Here is an 18,619-nt window from a genome sequence, read left to right as displayed (position 1 = left end):
GGAATTTTTGATTAAGACAGGGTATATGTGGAATTACAGTGCTGGCAAGTTTGACAAGCTTAGGAGATTGCTTGGATCAGTGCTATGGCATGTACAACTGCAAGGGCTGGACGTCGATAGAGCATGGGAAGTGGTCAAGGAGCATTTACAGGAGGTTATGGCTGATTGTATACCTAGGGTTCGAATAGTAAAACAAGTAGGGGTTAAATGGATGAATAACACCATTAAGCTTGAGCTGCAAAAAAAAAGAAACAACTGTGGAGGGAATTTAAAGAAAGGGGTGACCTGCAGGCACATGAACGGTATAAAGTGCAGGCCAGAAGGGTAACGAGTGTGGTAAAAACAGCAAAAGCCGATTATGAAAGGAAACTAGGTATGCAAGCAAAAGAGAATCCCAAACAGTTCTTTCATTATGCTGCAAGCAAGAAAAAAGCTGTACATGGCAAAATGATTTTAAGGAATGACGATGGTAAGGAGGTCACTGAACCAGTCGATATAGTGGAGTTACTGAGCGCGCACTTTGCAAAAGTATATCATCCAGGTGGTGACATTGAAAAAATGAAGGGACCATTAGTTTATACGGGAATTGTGATGAATGAAGTGGAGGTGAATAGTCTATTACAGAACCTTAATGTGAATACATCTGTGGGATTGGATGGTATACCGGCACGGGTCTTGCGTGAAGCGGCTAAGGAATTATCAGTGCCCTTGACCATATTGTTTAATCTGAGTCTCGGGTCTGGTTTAGTCCCGAAGGCGTGAAAAGAGAGGAAAATAGTTTCACTGCATAAAGGAGGATCCAAAACTATGGTGGCAAATTACCGACCGATCAGTATATCAGGAGTCGTTGTCAAGGTCTTGGAGAAAGTAGTCAAGGGAAAAATACAGGAATGGATTGATGAAAATGAGATACTGTACAGGGGACAGCATGGCTTTGTGAAGGGTAGATCATGCCTCAGTAACTTGCTCAAGTTTTATAACAAGGTGACGGCAGAACTGGATAAGGGAAATGGGTTTACAGTGATACTGCTGGACCTGGCAAAAGCGTTTGACAGGATACCACATGGAATTCTAATCCGTAAACTACAACATATGGGAATGGATATAGGGTTGGTGAGATGGATAGGTGGGTGGTTGATGGAGAGATATCAAAGAGTAGTTTATTCAGAAGTAGAGTCCAAAAGACGGCCTGTGACTAGTGGTGTGCCGCAGGGTTCTGTTCTTGGACCACTGCTGTTTAATCTGTTCATTAACGATATAGGGAAGGATCTAAGTGGAACAGTTCATTTGTTCGCTCATGATGCAAAGCTGGGTAGGGCGATAGTGAATGCAGAAGATGTCAAAGTCTTGCAGGATGACTTAGATAGATTGGAGTTCTGGGCTAAGGAGAATGGATGTCAATTTAATGTGACAAAATGTAAGGTTATGCATTTTGGGGTGAAAAGATTAGCAGCAGTATACCACATTGGTGGAACTGTACTCCAAGAGATTGATGAGGCCAGGGACTTGAGAGTGTTGGTGGATAGGGAGATGAAGTTTAGGGGCACATTGCAAAAGTAGGTAAATCAGCTCATCAACTCACTTGATTGTTGAAAAATACCTTGACGAGCAGAGACAAGCAAGTTATTCTACCTCTGTACCGAGCCCTGATAAGACCTCATCTCGACTACTGTGCCCAGATTTAGTCACCTCGGTTCCTTCTTGATGGGGAGGAAGTGGAGAGGATCCAGAGGCGAGTGACTAAGATGATAGCAGGTCTATGGAATGAACCATATGAGAACAGGTTGAAGATTTGTGGGTTGCAGAAACTAGTTGATAGGCGGAATAGAGGAGATATGATTGCGACATTCAAATTGCTAAAAGGATTTTATAGGATTAATTCAGAGGATATTTTTGAGATCAGGACTGGTGGTGGGAGAACTAAGGGACACCTATGGAAGCTGGGCAAGAGTGTGGTTAGCAGGGGTGTTAGAGCTGGGTTCTTTACTTTTAGAGTGGTAAATGAGTGGAATAAGCTGCCAGAGTCTGTTGTGGGTGCTATGACAGTGAGCGAGTTCAAGGCAAGGTATGATAGATACTGTGAGAATGTCGAATAGTTGTGTGGACATGATGTTTAGGGCCTCCCTCGATGAGTCTAAGGACTCCCTGGAGTAGCCCGAAATAATAATAATAATAATAATAATAATAATAATAATAATAATAATAATAATAATAATAATAATAAAATTACTTGGTATCCTTAATATCCTTATTATATATATATATATATATATATATATATATATATATATATATATATATATATATATATATATATATATATATATATATATATATATATATATAAGATGGCGTTCATTCAAACTCAAATACCATCGGTATTATTATTCGTAATTCAAATGTCAGTTTCCCCCTTGAGGAAAATGTAGTGTTCAGTATTTTTGAGTAAATACCAACCTTTACAAAATTGAATACTGCGCAGGTATCCTAATTCAAAAACTAGCAATAGTAAATGTTCTTTCAGTTATGAAGCGTGCACTATACAGAATCGATATTTTAAAACATGAATTACGAGGGTGGTCTGAAAAGTTCTCGTCCTAACAATGAAAAAACGAATTTATAATTTCAAACTTATTTTTATTTTTCAACATAATCTTCCTTAAGACTAACTCATTTATTCCAGCTATGCTCCAGTGCCATTATCCCGTCCCTGTAGTGAATCTCAGTAAGATCTGCAAAATACTCCCTCTACAGCTGCAATCACCTCTTGATTCGAAGAAAAACGCTCACCAGCGAGGAAGTGATAGAAGTCAGAGGGAGATAAATCTTGGGAACAGGGTAGATGTTCCAGCATTTCATAGTGCAGATCCCTTAATTTTCCCATTGCCAAAACACCTTTATGGGCAGGTGCATTCTCCTGATGAAAGGTGATTTTTGTCTTTTGCAAACCGGGTCTTTTCTCATGAATTTGTTCGTCTAGTTTGGTTTAAAGATCGAAATAATATTCCTCGGTTACTGTTTTACCATTTTCAAGATAATTAAGAAACAAAACGCCTTTAGAATCCCAAAACACCGATGACATGACCTTTTCTGCTGATGGAACCGACTTTGTCTTCTTTAGTGCTGAACAATCGGCTTCTGTCCACTATTTTGACTGTTGTTTGGATTCTGGTGTGTAATGGTGAATCCAAGTCTCATCGATAGTAATAAATCGACGCACAAAATCAGTTTTATTTTTTTTAAAACACTCCAAGCACTGTTCAGAGATTTTCATGTAAATGTGTTTTTGATCTGCTGTGAGCAAGCGCGGCACCCATCTTGCGGAAAGCCTTTTATTTTTTAATTCTTCATGCAGAATATATCCTACACGTTCTTTTGAAATGCCTATAGTCTCAGCAATTTCACGCACTTTGACTCGCCAGTCATCCAATACCATATCGTATACTTGATCAATGATTTCTAGTGTTCTTACAATTTTGGGGCGTCCTTCACGTGGATCATCTTCAAGGCTGGTAAGACCATGTTTAAACTCGGCAACCCATTTCTTAATTATCGAAAACGAAGGAGAAGAGTGCCCGTAAATTTTTATGAACATCGAATGAATTTCCTTTGTCGTTTAACCTTCTTTCACAAAGAATTTTATAACCGCACGATACTCAGTTTTATCCATTCCAAGGGATACAGACAACACTTTGGCTTCAGACAGTTGTATAAAACAAACTACTTGATAGAATGACTTGAAATTTCACATGGATGCTTATGAGAGATGTATCAACTCAGAAAAAACATCGTGCCCATAATGTTGCCATTTATGGTCGAGGCCGAGAGCTTTTCAAACCACCCTCGTATAAAGTAAGTATAGATACAATAAAAATATAAAATTCGTAATAACACAAGGCAAACTTCATAAATAAGTATTATATTTCTATTTCTCACTTATTTTATTTCATACTGAAATTAATATACCAGTCGTTTTTATAAGATGTTTTTACATGTCATTTTTTTCACTATTACGTAAGTGAACACAAAGTAATAATTGTGGAACTTAAAACAAAATGTGACATTTGCTGAATGTGGCGTTGTCAGATGGAAAGAATTAAGTTCAACACAACGTTGTTGTAGATATTTAATTTGTACCTTCAAATTAAATATAATTTGACTATCTGAAAAACAAGACAGTTTCACTTATCTCTGACATGAGGAAGAAAAAACATCGATTTTTACATAAATGATTGAAAGAGAAAATGAAAAGATAGCCAAACTGGAGAGAGAGAGAGACTTTATTTCTTCCTACTCTCTCTTTATGTTACTGTTTACTTCTCTTTTTTTATTGTCTAGCACTCGTCTAACGTTTTATCAATTTATATTTTACATTTTTTATTTTGTTAATTTGCTTTATATTTCATTGATCATCTTTATTTTTACTGAAAGAATTTTCTATTGAATAACAATAGCGAGCCATCATTCATTCACTTTCAGGTGTGCATTCTGGCTGTATACTCTTCGTTATGCAGTTGTTCTCTCTCTCTCTCTCTCTCTCTCTCTCTCTCTCTCTCTCTCTCTCATTTAATTTTATTTCGTTTATTAGTCCCTTCACATAAACCTCTAAGGCATATCTTCTAGAAACTCAGGCTTTTACTTCATTAAACTTAGAAATCGAGTGAAGAAAAAAAATCTAAACCTAATCAGTGATATTTTTATTTTCTTTTACTAATCAGCGAAGTATATTTCTTTAGTATAGTTCACTTTCTTTTTTTATTAGGAAGGAAAGTAAATTATACTTCAGAAAAAAATGTTCTTATTTCCATCCTTGTATTATCTCAATTTACGTTGGCTACCTGTATGGAGAATTTATACAGTGTCGGGCGGCGTACATGTGACAACGACATCATATCAAGTTGTTCTTTATATCCCATAATGCACAGCACATTTTCTTCTAAGACATCTATAATGTTGTGCATTATAGTGAGAATCACTGCTCAGACTTGATTCGACCATTGTCGAGTATATAATTTGTTTTCAACAACTTGCCAAAAGGGTTTCAGAAAGTATCGCAGTTCAATAGAGATGCATCTGTTAAACTACGAGTATTCAATAGAACCATATGTTAGAATTAATGTACGGCATAGTTACCAAACGAGGTTGTTAATTAAAGAAAATCACAATATTTTTTTTAAAATCTCGACTCGTTTAGCACGTTCTTTCAGGAGAGTAAAATAAAATATTTTGATCATTTTGTGATTTTATTCAGTGTCTAGTCCCCACTTAGTAAATGTAATACAATATTAATTCTAATATATTTTCCATTCACAGGAGTCTTCGAAGAATGCAAAGGGTGTTCTAAGAATCTCATGAGAGATCTCTTCAGAATACTCATTAACAAACGTGGATTCTTCCATCAGAGTGGAATCTTTCGGTCTGGTGCAGCCATTACTATGTCAAACCTGTTTATATCAGAGAGAGGCAGGAAACAAGGAAAGAATGGGAACTGAAATGCTTTTAAGATTAAGAAAGAACAATTGAATATCATTGAGACAGAGGAACGACTCTACATATAGTTTGGAAACTAATGCTTTAGATTATTTATTCATTTATTTCCGACCTGATTGGCCGAATGGTTAACACACTCACTCTTCAACTAACAGACTGTGAGTTGGAATCCATTCTGGGATGGGATGGATTAGAACAAACGTCCATACATGCTCCTTTGGAGTTTACGTTTTGTGACTGTCTTTAGGTAGGAAATGAATTTCATCGTCCTGTGTGAGAACACAGCTCCGCTTATTGGAGGCCTGAAGTGGCTTGAAAAAAGTATCTGGAGCTAGGTATCCTGATTATGTAAAAAATAAATGAAACTACTTTAAAATAAAATAAAAATTTTATTTTTTAATCCTCCCACCCACAGTATTAACTGTGCTACATACAGATTTACATTTCTTGAGTGATAATCACATAAAAATTATTTCTCACCTAAATCAGGATTCAAATTCATTAATTATTTATTAAATAAAACCCTTTACATTTGTAAAAACTTTCATTTTCTTAACAAAATCAAAAGATCAGGCACATAATATTTTTGCCTTTTCCACGAAATGATTTCCACACACTTTTTTCTACTATTTTTTTAAATATTTTTCTTCCGCTCTTTTATATTCTATATAATTATTTTACATTCTATGTAATTACAAAATATATATGAAATAAATAAGTGTATTTCTTTTCGCTAAGCTTCGTCCAAACCAAAATTTGTCCATTTATTGTACTTAATGATCCTTTATTTCATCGCAGTTACGTTAATCGGTGATTCAACTTTAGGACAGTACTATATTTTAGAAAAATACTACATTCCTATATTCCACAAACCTAATAGCGCGTGGTCACGTTTATACCCTTCAAGTCACACTTTCCAATAGTTTCCCGTAATATGAGGGGTATTTAAGATCCTTCTTCCGTCAACATGATTGCGAGTCTACGTATCGCTACAGGATGCATTGGCTTGGCTAGAAAAAGGGACGCTTTACTGATCAGTGAGGTTTTCCACAGTGTTGGACATGAGGTGTTCTTAACCTTATCGCCCCCCCCCCCCATCACAACACAACTACACTTGCCTATACATCGGAAAAAAGCGTTTTTTTCCTTCAAACCATGTTGCAACCTTCAATATGACATGGGTCGTCTTGTTTATAGAATGAATATTTAGGTTCTTTTCAATACGAAAATGCATTTTTATGTTGAAAAAGATACGAGTGCGTTCCGTAGAACCATGAATATACCAGAAATTTTTCGGCATCCGTGGTTCCAGAACCTTACAGAATTAGCTGTTCTGCCAAACCAACGGAGGTCATCTAATAAGAATTCATCAGTGCACCTGTGACGAATTATATTTCTCGCATGTCTCTAAAGTACAATGGACTGCTAGAAATGTAAATATTAAGCATGAATTAAGTGATTAAATGATATGCATTACTAAAAATTATAAAGTGGCAAGTGGATCTGAAATTTTGGCAACACTCCCATCACCAATGTGAACTGGCCCTTTCTCAGAAGCCCTAGCCAAGGTTAAATGTAAGCAAGAAAATCTAAAGAATCACTCCAAATTAAGAGAATACCATCAAGTGTGGATGTAATTAATTAAGCAAACCTTAATTGTAATTGAAGTGATCGTGGCAATTTCAAGGGCGTTCATCTTCCAGTAACTATAACCGCGTTCCTGAATCCATATGAGAAACAGTGTCATCCAACCACACTATCTCAGCCACAAAACTTTATAGTTGAGATAATTATCGGACATGAGGTATTCTTAACCTAATCTCCCCCTCCCCCCATCACAACCCAACTACCTGCCTATACATCGGAAAAAGTGTGGTAATTCTTTGATCAATATGATTTTCAGTGCTCCATAGAGCCATCGATGTTCTTCACAAGCCAGTATGGTTTCTTGATGTTTGGCTTATCTACACACGTCTTTTCATAGAAACCAACCAAAACTGTATAATTCGTTATGAAGTATCCTAATGTTAATTGAATCATGTAATTTCTCAGAATTCCTGGCAGATCGTTCGCATATTGGACTGCCGAGATTTTCTTACCTTCGTGGCATCTCTTGTTGGCGGCTTTAGGAAATTCTTGTGCGTTTCTTGGATAAAGCATCATATTTTCTTCTTCTTTTTTGTGTGTGTGCTCGCATTCGCCCATTCTGACTATTGGTTGGAGAGAAAGAGTTCAATCCGCGAAAAACTAGACCAGTATAGCAATTAAGACCAGATGCGACATGTGGCCTTTATATACACATTAGTACACAAACATCAGTATGTGTTTCATACTAAAATAGTGCATCCCAATACTTATTTCAACACAGTGTACGTACTAATAATTAAAATATTGTTTGATGAAACATTATATGATTCAAATCATTGTCTAGCCTTCTTCAGAAATGTGCCCAATACAGTATCATTTTCTATGTAAAAAGTATTTAACTGTCTACTATACATCACGTGTTTAAATTAAAACTTTCGAAGTAATCTTTTTATTATAAGAACAAACTCTAGGCATGCATTACTGCGATATTTTAGAAGAATGTGAATTATTTTTCGCCGGGAAAGAATGTCACTTCCTTGAAGCAGACTAGCCAAGTTCAATGATGATTTGTGACAAGTTGTCACATTCGCTAAACTTAGCGGAAGAAAATGTGAAGTGTGAGAAATTTGTAACACATCAATAAATACGTCCGAGACAAGGGCTGTTTGTTGCTTCTGGCACCAAATTACTGACAGAAGTCTGAAAAGTGTCATCTGAATCGTTCAGTTTTAAGTTCTCTAAGCGTTTTTTTCCTTCTTTTTTTTATCTACATACTGTATCGTTAGCGTTGCTGTTCACTGATTTTAACAACAAACATTAAAGATCGTCTCAGTTAAGTATTGCGCATTATGTAAGCAATAATTAATAAATATTTTTATAAAGAAACTAACAAATTATATATAAGTGGCTCTCCTGAATTTTCTACAGAAAAATGTTTTCTACCGTAAGTTTTCTGTAATAAAAATAACTGATTTTCCTTTATTTATTGGAGATCATTTCACTTAATAATTAAGTTAATCTCATACATCAGGAACATATAATTTGTCCTGTTCATTAATTTACCCCTCACCCCTTGTAGTGTTTTGAATATGCATCATGAATGTTGTGTGTCGCCATATTACTTTCGTCCGCATAACGTAAGAGGAACCAGAATTTCATCGCTCCATAAAAGCTTTCTGTAGTCCTCTGATATTCGATAGAGATGTCCATTTTCTCACTTAGAAGCTTGATTTTATTGGATGAGTATGCTATTCTCAACAATCATCCGCTGTTACAACCCATTCTAGATAGTGTTAGATGCATGGTACGTTCATATATACTCCATCGCAGTCCCTGGTTAAACCTCACAGTTCTTTGATAGACTGTAGTGTATCAAGCGGAAGAATTCTTCATTTGTCTCTCGCGTTAATCAGCAACTTAGGGCCATATATCCGACTGTTACTTTATGCGTTCAGCTTCTTACATCCATACGCTATTATCCGTACACAGATGCAAGCTTTATCCTCTTGATTTCTGCTGATGTTCATTAGCACACTATTTTCCCCAATTCTTCTGACTTTTCATTATTCTGTCATTTGAGTCTGCATTAAGCAGGACGGTGGTCTCATACTTAGAATTAAATTCACCTATAAGATAAAGCTATTCATAAACATTCGTTTGAATAGCTGTGGCATGGATGTCACACCAAATGACATTCATGGGATCGGCCAACGAGGCGAGCATGTGTATTCGCTTTGTTTGTCCCTACGCTGCTTTATAAAGATATGTTTACAAAATAACTCTTTCTCAGGAAGCTTCTATTGTAGAAATGTTTTAGACATAAACGCTATAAAATCTTTACTGATTTTTTTTTATTTATTCCAAAAATTATTTTGTTGGATAATATCTCAAACACTATGAAAACATGAACGCGTTTTTGATTTCTTAGATCCTCCAGGGATCTCATACATCTTACTTACCAAACATATATTCAAATAGCTCTTACATATACAGAAAACTTTACTATCGCTGTATGAACAAGAAATGAATTAACGGATCATGATAGAATGCGCTGATGTATTTTATATATAGAAGCAAAAAAAAAAAAAAGAAGCAGAATAACGTAGCCACTGTTGCCTATAAGACACTCCAACAAAAGTGGTACGTTCCATCATGTCAGGTGATTGATGGGCGAGTCGAATATGAAAAACAAAAATTACAGACGCCATAAAGCGGTCAATCATGAGGGCGTCCAATGGGAAAACGAATATTACCACCAATACGAGAGCCATTTTTATTGTCACCATAAATTATCTCCTGGTATTAAGATAACAGGGAAGAGAGAGAAGAGAACAGCTGTGGGTTGCTCTTTTGAGAGATGCAGCTGTTCCTCGTTACAGAGATATTCTCTATCGCCGCTCTCTCACGCATACAACCCAAAGATGCTCATAAAAAAATAGCAAAGCGAGGCTTGAGAGGCGCACTTCTAGTAATGACGTACATTCTACTTACCTAATTTCTTTCTTCAAGCAGGGTCGTCTTTGCAATAACGGTTGCTTGGCTTTAGTTAGAAGAGCGACATTTAGAATAATCGATATGTATCATATGTTCTCAAAGGTAATTACCAACCCTTATTTCCAAGATTCACATAAAATCTTCTTTCTTTCTGTTCTTTTTTTTTTTATCATTTCAATGTATAACACGACTTGAAGATGCTTCCATATTTGTGAAAAGGAGTTTTATTATAAGAAAGAGTTTCATGCATGATGGTTCTGATTAGAAGAAAAAAGTATTTGAAATTTTGGAACCTATGCACTTTTAATGATTATTATTATGATGATCGTTATTATTAATGAATTCTTCATTTCACGTGGGTTTGAGATATATCTTTTATCCACCAGTATTTATTGCAGTTTTTTATGCCTGAATGAAACCAATACAGTACACTTTTTTCCGGTTTTATTTCGAAGCTAAGAAGCAGCTAGCAACGGTTCCATTGCTTTGAAAGAAAATTAAGGAAATACGTAGCGAGCTATTCCTTAATTTAGATCAAGTAACTTAACTTGATCTAATTTAAGAAACTTTTAGTGAATTCAATACGCTGTTTGGGTAAATAAAAAAATGGAACTTTATTTATTAAATCCAGAAAGGTAAAATGTACTAAATAATTTGAACACAATCTCAACTGACCGTATTCCGATCGAAAACTTTCGGAGAAGAACTGTCGGTTGTTCATCAGCAAGCAGGTGGCACTTTTTGGTTTCCTAATCTATTAAAACATCAAAGTCCACGGAATGTTTTTAGCGAACCTCAGAAGCAACAGGAAACCCATTCGTTTTCTCATATGACATTATTAAATCGAAGAGCGCTTATAGCCTTGACGAAAGCATAACAGCTGATAGAACCTATATTCTTTTCCAACCAACGGCTTTGTCGTTATTGTATCAATGCGGATGGCATAGCTTTTGTTAATATAATCCAACTCAACTTCATCTATAGTTAGTATTAACTTGATTCATGCTACTTGACTTTAAAAATTTTTTTTCCCTATCAACTTCTTTATCTGTTTACAACATACTTGTAAACAGATAAAGCAGTTGGAAATCTATAGCAGCCCTGATAATACTCCTCACTACAAATGGGACAGCCCCAATCTAATACTGTCAAACTTTCTGGTAGTTTGTTTCACGTTTGAAACATTTCACAATGAATTGCTACTTTGCTACGGGATACGAAATTTGGAAGGAAGGTTCGCAAATATTTTTTGAGTAAACCGCAGATATTCACTAGGGTAGCCACAACGCTTTGCTTAGTATTCCTACAAACAGCTTTCTTAAGATCCTTATCTAAGATGGAACTGAAAATCTTGATCAGAGAAAATAAAAAAAAATATGGAGAGAGAGAGAGAGAGAGAGAGAAGTGGAGTAATAAAAAAAGAAAAAAGAATGCTTACACATGTTGAAAAAAAAATCACATGGTTTAAACCTCGAAATAGGTCTGCTAAAATCTTGCAGGCGCACTTTCCGCAACATCACTCTCTTGCACAGGACTCTCTCTCTCTCTCTCTCTCTCTCTCTCTCTCTCTGGTATGGATAAAAAGGGGAAAACTGAAAATGGAAACTGATTAAGGAAGTGAAATCCACTAGAAATCTTTTTTTTTCCCACAATGTATGTCACTCAAACGACTGGATATCCGAAAGTCAGCCATTGAGCAGGTAGCAGATTCAATACATACATTTTTATTTGAACCTCTAATTCCATTCTGTTTTGATTTTAATGTTCGTTTTGGATTAATATATACATCCATTACATTCGGGTTCTCCGTATGTTCAAAATCCCATATAAAGCAAATGCTCGCTGGCTGCATAGATTTTAATGAAACATAGATTAGAATTTTCCCCTATTTTAATTTCAAAGGGATAGTTTATGCAAAAGGAGCAAAACAACTCAAAACGGAACAAAATTGTTTTACACCTAACATAAATAAACCGAGTCGCAGTAGATATGCTAGAAACGGATAGATTTAATGACTCTGATAATGAACGGTATTATTATACATGATATTGCAAAATGTACCTTTTTATGACCCTCTCTCTCTCTCTCTCTCTCTGTCTCTGATGATTTCCATACCAGTTTTCCTTGAAAACTAATTCAGAAATTTAGATTTAAAGTAGTGAAATCTAGATTTGAAATCTAGTTTTCTTTAAAATTGTTTCTATTTAAAAATCAAATTAACTTTTTAAAATGATTGTTATCATTCCTTATTATTATTCTACGTCTTTGTTTATTCCTACCGAGAGCAAATGACACTCTTTATTTTAAATTTTAGATAACATTCAAGATCTGAGCTTCAACTTCGTCAGGACCGGAAGTAATGCAATATTTCTGGTACAAATAGACGATAGGGACACACGAATAAGGCAGATCATTGTGGCAACCTCTTGTTACTAAATCTAACTAGTACTCTATACTGTTGTGTGTATATTATGCGTTCTATGCTCGTTTGTTATAAGTTTCGGGACTTAAAACTGTCCTTCTTCCACAAAAGAGAAAAATGATGGGATTAACGGGAATAGCGTTTTTCACTCAGTTTGCATCTATAAGATATCTTCATCTAGTATTACAATTTATAACGAGGCTATGCATTCATTATTTTATTGAAGCTCTATTGCCTTCAAACATTATGAATTCAAGAGCTTCTGTTTCAATCCGTTCATAATTTCTCTTCATCTACACCAAAATATTTGTTTTAGTTTTTGAAAGAATAAGAGCTTACTTAATTATGTATTCTCTTTATCTTAACGATTTATCTTTGCTCCGTCAGTGGCTCATAAAACATTATTGGATTACATACTAAAAATCTAATATAATCATGGTTATCCAACATCTTTCTCTAATTCAGAGTAATTTAATAATAAGTTATGACATCTTTTAGCAACTTGTATAAATAAACATGACTTCTGCATTGCTTCAATCTTGGTATCATCTCTTGATCTGGTTCCCACTGAAGGGACGTCTTTTGCTTTATCACCAGCTGGCACGGGTACTCACACATGCATTATTATATGGCATATATATGGCATATTTCTATTCGTGGTAGAATTTTATTTGAAGTTAGCCTTTGTGAACTGTCATAATGACATCGAGAACTTCAAATGCAATAAAACAAACAATTATTTCATATAATTAAAAATTGTACAAGAGTTTTTAGTTATAGTTAGATACTGTGTTTCTGGTGCAACATATGGTTTTGCTTGAGTCTATACAGCGTAGTTTCTGCGAGAGGAGGCATGTGATTCATTAGTTAGCGCCGTCTTTATTCTAGCTATCTCTAATTGCACTATTTGTTGAGAAATATATTACACAGACTGCAAAAACCTCCATACCTTAATCAGGGATACAATAAAGCTACTTGCTTTTTTTTTCTTGCATCTGCAGTATAAGGGCTGTTGGGGAGTGCGTGTTGTTAGCCGCAGGGAGCGAGTTATTATCGCCTCGACCTGAACATGTTTAAACATTTTTCGTGTGCGAGGCTTATACAACACTTTTTAATCTCTTTTTTCCTAAAGTAAAACCAGGGGTGCCAGTTATACGCGAGGGCGAGTTATTTTTAGGTTATTATTATTTTCGAGGGCGAGTTATTATATATATATATATATATATATATATATATATATATATATATATATATATATATATATATATATATATATATTATAAATTTATAAATAAATAAATTAAGTTAGATTAATTTTCTATTAATTTTTCCCCTATTCAAAACTGCCCGGCACGTCAGCAAATCGATTGGTAAATTTTTGGCACGCGCACATGAAAAGGTTCGCCATCACGATACTAAAACAGTCAAGATCAACAGTTTGTGAATCACCCTACAAAACTCAGATCGACTCAGGTCAGTCAGGTCGACAATGCCCTTTGGTTGAAAAATATCTGAGTTCAAACCCTCTGCAGTACAAAAAACGTTTTCACTGAAGGGGAGTTATCCTGTTTCATTTTATCATCCCACAAAACAGACAAATCGACCTCAGCAGAAAACAGCCTCTTAACAAACCCTCCCTTGCTTCGGCAGTGATCAAAAACAAATCTTACTGATGGTACTGAACATTAGCCGCTTTTCTTAATTATTGCATTAAAAGAATTAATGGAATACTTTTTTTTTTCAAAATTATCCTAATTTCATCTTCTTTTACATTTCGTTGTATTAGAATTTGTAAAAGATTGAAACGTAGCTCACCATTTATAATTTTTGGAATTATTTCTCTGTGCGAGAACTATTTAATTTGTTTCAGATATTCTTTTAAACGATATTATCTTTCTGAGATTAGATATTGAATGATGCATCTAGTTCTGAATGCGACTTTTTTTTTTTTAAAAAAAAAAGATTAGGTTTTAGTAGCAAAAGTTAATCCTTTACAGAAGCTTAATTAAGCAAAAACCTAATGGAAATGTGTAACTGCATTACAGTTTAAAAATCTCATCCATTAAACGTACCATTAATACAGAAGTGCTGTTTTTGTAGGCTGCATTTAATGTTTCAGAATCTCTTTCAGGAGAAAATAAATGGAAGGTATAGTTCTTTTCTGTTTCCTCCGTCCCCGCCCCCCCCCTCAACTTTAAAATAACTGAAGTGGATTTTTCCCAACTTAGATATAATGACAGGCTTAATACCTTTCCGTTTAATGTTAAATTTTGAAATTACAATAACTGTCGTGAGCATTGTTTTAAGTCTGTTTTTCTAGAAAAACTTTACAACAGAAATTATTATGATGACTACCAATAACGCAATTTATCTACAATACATCGTTTCATAAATGCTTATTAAGTTTTTACTGATGGCAGCGCTTCCAGAATTTATTAGGATTTGACACCACATGTATCCGAACTATTTTGGGACCTTTAAGGAACTTGAACCAAATATTTGAAGTCATATCTAAAAATTAGTAGGCTTGAAAAGCTATCTGTAAAAGCCGCCATTAGTTTCGCACAATTCAATGAAAAATACGTTTTAGTTATAGCTTTGTATATCTCAACCATATTTCCATATTTCCATTCTCCTCTAAGTTATACGAAGCATTGAATATGACTTGTATATTGGCACAATCGAATTTATATTTACAGGATAAATATAACACGATATCCAGAATACATTTTGAACTTCATGTTGTTTATCTCTATAAGAATGTCAATAACAGAATTTCCGTGATCTCTGTTCTTATTTTTCCAGGTTGGCCCAGATTGCATTATTGGTTTGAGCTTCTAATTCAAATACTCATCCTAAATAAATTAACGAAATCATTCTGATATGCATAAATGCATCTTTGATTTAAATTTTAATTCCGGAATTCGACATAAGTCTTGGATTGATATCCCAATTCAGTCGGGTGTGATGTCGTAACTTAAAATTAAAAAAAAATCCTTTGTTTCGTTTTCTATTTAGAGTGAAGCTCGTAATAGCTCCATTTAGATTAACAAAAAAACAAAAGTCAAACCAACTCATTAAAGGTCAAAAATGTTTGGCTAAAGCGTAAATAACAACTTGTACTCTTATCAACTAATCAGCGCTCGTGAGCATAAATTTAAATTCAGCCATACGGAGATATTTTTCCGCATACCTCTGGACAAATTAGGATTCCGAGAAATGCAGTCTATGTCTTGATATTTACAGGGGAAATGGGTCGCCATTGGGACGAAACGTCTCCCAAAAAAGAATCATATATTACCGCCACCTTTTCCAGAGTGAGTGGTCGTTTTGATCTGTACGCTGTTTGTTCACATGTTAGGTTGGTGGGATTTTTTTACCTTTGAACTTCACACACATACACACGCTCACGCATGCACATACATATTCAAGGATATTTAAGACCAAGTCCATAAACGCAGATGGACTTGGTCTATCTACTACATGGTACACTCCAATTCAATTAAAATAGTTTAGTTGAATTCACTGCCCTAATACTCTTAACATATTCTCTCCAAAGTAAAACCTTATCCACTGCTCCTGTAATTAATAAAACTCCATGTATGCAAACAGAAGAGATCGCATCTTGCAATAACAATAAATGTTTTGGGCACAAACACATTTATCTATTTTTTTACATCTATTTTTGTGTGTCTATTCTTTTGTGAATTTAATATCAAATCCAGCTATGAAACCGAGTTACCTGGTTTAGTCATTTGTCGTCGTAAGAGCCATAAAAATTCCAGTTTAACGATTAACAATTTTCTAAGTAAGATTTCTCTTCATGTGTGAGCAAATGGTGAAGGAGCTGGACTGTATTATTAACAAGTTTCTTACTAAGCAACAGAAACAGAGAATTTGTAAGAAAGCGACTGGACGAAATCTCAACGAAAGTGGTCACCTACTAGATGGATTGTCCTCTTTCTGTGTCTATTCAAAAATTCTTAGAGATATTTTGAGTTCGCAACCAAAAGGAGATAATATTCTAAAATCGTTTAGATTTGGGATTTATAGTGTGTAGCTGAGCAAGGGAAAAGCAGCGTTTTGTAAGATAAAGTATATCGAGTTTTTTTAAAAGGCTGAGGAGAATATGGACGTAATATATTTATGCCAGAATAAGTTAGATGTGAAAATACTCCAAGAAGGGAACCTGATCTTGAATAGAACACTAAACATTATTAAAACATTTAACAAATTTAAATATTATTAAAAGTAAGAAAGGATGATGTAGAATTTTTCTTGCGAGTAAACAGACAAGACAGCGCTTTGATAGCATTGATATTAAATAGATATCTTCACCCTACTTGATGTGCCGTCTCCAAGATTTTATGAAAGACGTTAAAAACTGAATCATTTGAGTAATTAGTAACAAGTGCGTTATTACAGAAAGAAGGTCATTGATGTATAGGAGGAAAAGAGTAAAGAACCCTGGGATACTCGATAAAGAAATCTAATGAGAGAAGCTATCCGCTATTACATGCAATTGAACGACCAGAGAGGAAACTAGCAATTTAATCACGCAAGAGGAAGACGATAACACGTCAGCTTCATAAGAAGATCACGATGCCGAATATGATCTAATGAGGAGGTATGTCGAAGAAATAGAATGGCTGAATCCATATTGGTGTTCACTAATTACTCATGGGGGTCTCCATCTAGGGAAGAGGTAGTTTGCGGATGACTTTCTCTATCACACTTTCAAGAGCTCTAAGGTGGATGATCGTTTGACGGCCGATTTTTGTCTTCCATTCTAAGGAAAGGTTGGATAAATGCTTACTTCCATGTTTGTGGATAAATATCAGATGAATATGGACAGTTCATATAGGGATACGGAATGAGTGTTAATTCTAGAACACAAGAGTTTACCCCGACTGGAGGAATATCACCTAGGAGACTTATTTTATTATGAATAAAATAAGTCATTTTTTAATATCCTTGTGGTGAAAGATCGGATGAGTAATACTGTAAATAGTGGCAGGAGATTTAATTTGGTCTTCTAAACAAGAGTTGTATGAAAAGATTGATCCTAAGAGGTCACCCTTATCTTCAGGAAATGTTACCATTTTGCATCCCGATGAGAGAGCGTTGAAAACATGATAGAGCAGAAGATCTACTCAGCAAACCTGGCAAGGGAGTATAAAAGAGTCAACTGTTATTTAAGCAGGAGACAAGCTTAGTTCATTTGGTTCTTGCAAAATCTTCTCTGATTTGTTGATGAGTTTTTCTTACAGTTGTTTCGGGCTGTAGTGTAAGTTGAGTGAGAAATTAGTAGTTTTAATTTGAGCTATTGAATGTATGCTGAATATTTGTCCTGGAATGTTTAGCACGTCTATTGGACAACTAAAACTAGGATAGGAGTCGGAGATTTTGAGTGGAGTCAGGAATAAAGGCACTAATACCAGCAAACTAATTTCAGTTATTTACGTGGAATAAGTGCTTTGATCAGAAAACAGAAACAATAATCAGAACATGCAAAGGAGGTATTGAAATACTAAGGTCATCCCAATTGCTACCGTTGCAGTGCAATAAGATACAAGGCTGAGATTTTGTTGGCCCATAGAAAGAGAAACATGGAAAAGGTTATGACTATGGTCTGAGTTGCCAAAAAGAGGAATAAAATCAACGGTGCCTATCAAGGAGAACTAGTTAAGAAAAGGTCCAAGATCTCCAGAGAATGATAGGGATTATCGAGTTTGTTCCTCCAAGGCGGTAAACAATTTGTTTAGATCATTACTGATAGCATAAAATTCCATCTCCATCTCTTTCAATGGTCTGGAAAGTTAAAGGAGAAACCATGTGAATTTGGACAATGAAATCTCCAAGGAAGATAATGCCATATAATAAATTTAGTTTAATCCTTTATCCAAGTGTGAGCAAACAAAGTTTGCGCCTAAAAGTATCTTCAGGACTGGGGTAAGGTGGTACAACACTAGGACAACTCCTTGCAAAGGTGCGCAAACTTTGTTTGCTCACACTTGGATAAAGGATTAAACTAAATTTATTATAGTCTAACCAAGTGAAAAATAAACTTTGAAAATAATGCCATTTGAGTAATTAGACTGTATGTAATCAACGTTTTGGTATAAA

This window comes from Typopeltis vanoorti, chromosome 8 (genome assembly GCF_054136105.1).
Source record: "Typopeltis vanoorti isolate ZY-2024b chromosome 8, IOZ_Tvanoo_1.0, whole genome shotgun sequence".
Classification (NCBI taxonomy): Eukaryota; Metazoa; Arthropoda; class Arachnida; order Uropygi; family Thelyphonidae; genus Typopeltis; species Typopeltis vanoorti.
The sequence above is the reverse complement of the archived record's forward strand: the minus strand, read 5'-3'. Positions refer to the sequence as shown.